Source organism: Microtus ochrogaster, chromosome 4 (assembly GCF_000317375.1).
Source record: "Microtus ochrogaster isolate Prairie Vole_2 chromosome 4, MicOch1.0, whole genome shotgun sequence".
NCBI classification, from domain to species: Eukaryota; Metazoa; Chordata; class Mammalia; order Rodentia; family Cricetidae; genus Microtus; species Microtus ochrogaster.
In genome coordinates this window covers 42,084,363-42,085,388 of record NC_022011.1, presented here as the reverse complement: position 1 = coordinate 42,085,388, position 1,026 = coordinate 42,084,363, and positions in this window count along the sequence as shown.

Sequence of the window (1,026 nt, the reverse complement as noted above, 5' to 3'; positions counted from 1 at the left end):
TAAAAAATATTTAAAAAAAAAAGAAAGAAAGAAATGCTTCCAATAGTTATTTCTTTTCTTCCAAGCCGAAGAATTGGGAATGTTAAATCTGGTTCACACGTCTAGGCCAGGTCTTCACTGGAAAGTCGGCAACAGTTATCCTAACTGTAACTGAAGACGCTGACAGGGTGATTTACAGGGTAGGAATGAGAGCTAGGTATGGGAGCCAGCCACGATAAGCTAAGTATGGTCATCCAAAGGAAGTTCTTTACTTGTAAGCATTATCACCTGCCATAGTAGGACTCGGCTAGATAAATTTAACTGGAGGCCTGAGTCTCAGTAGTTTACCCTAAAGCAATACCTGGTTGCAGGAAGAACCACAAACTGAGATTACCTGAGCACCACCTAAGAACAGACCATCCAAAGGAAATGCCTAACATTCCAACAGCTGTAGATAGGCACACACTCACCACGACACCCCTAGACAAATGTCAGCCAATCAGGGGTCCTAAACCTCAGAAACCCCTCACCCCCACCTTTACTGCTATAAAAACCCAATTCTAACTGAGTTCAGGGCTCTCCGTTTATTCCAATATGTTGGACAGGCGGAGAGACCGAGTTTACAAACTTGATTAAAATAAAGGCTCTTTGTTTTTACATAAGGGACTCGGTCTCCTTGTTGGCTTTTGCGGGGACTTTGAGGATTTGGGCATAACACTAGAGAAAAACTAGCTACCCACTTCCTAATCTTCCCAGGGAAAAGCCTTGAAGAGTAGGATAGGAAGAGCATTCAGTTTTACTAAAACTACAAGTCCCAGCACTCCCTGCGGCACACGGCTACGGGTCCTAGCAGGATTCTCTTAGAGACCCGGAGTTCGGCCTGAAAGGAGCGAGTCAAGTTTTGAGGCCACTGCGCAGACGCCACTCAAAGGTCGGACGTGACGTAAGGAGGGTTCCGGCTTCGGCCTCCGCCGCTGCCTCCGGTACTTCAGCTGCCGCCGCTGCCTTCGCCGTGGCTAGTTCTTCCTAAAATGGCGCCGCTAGATC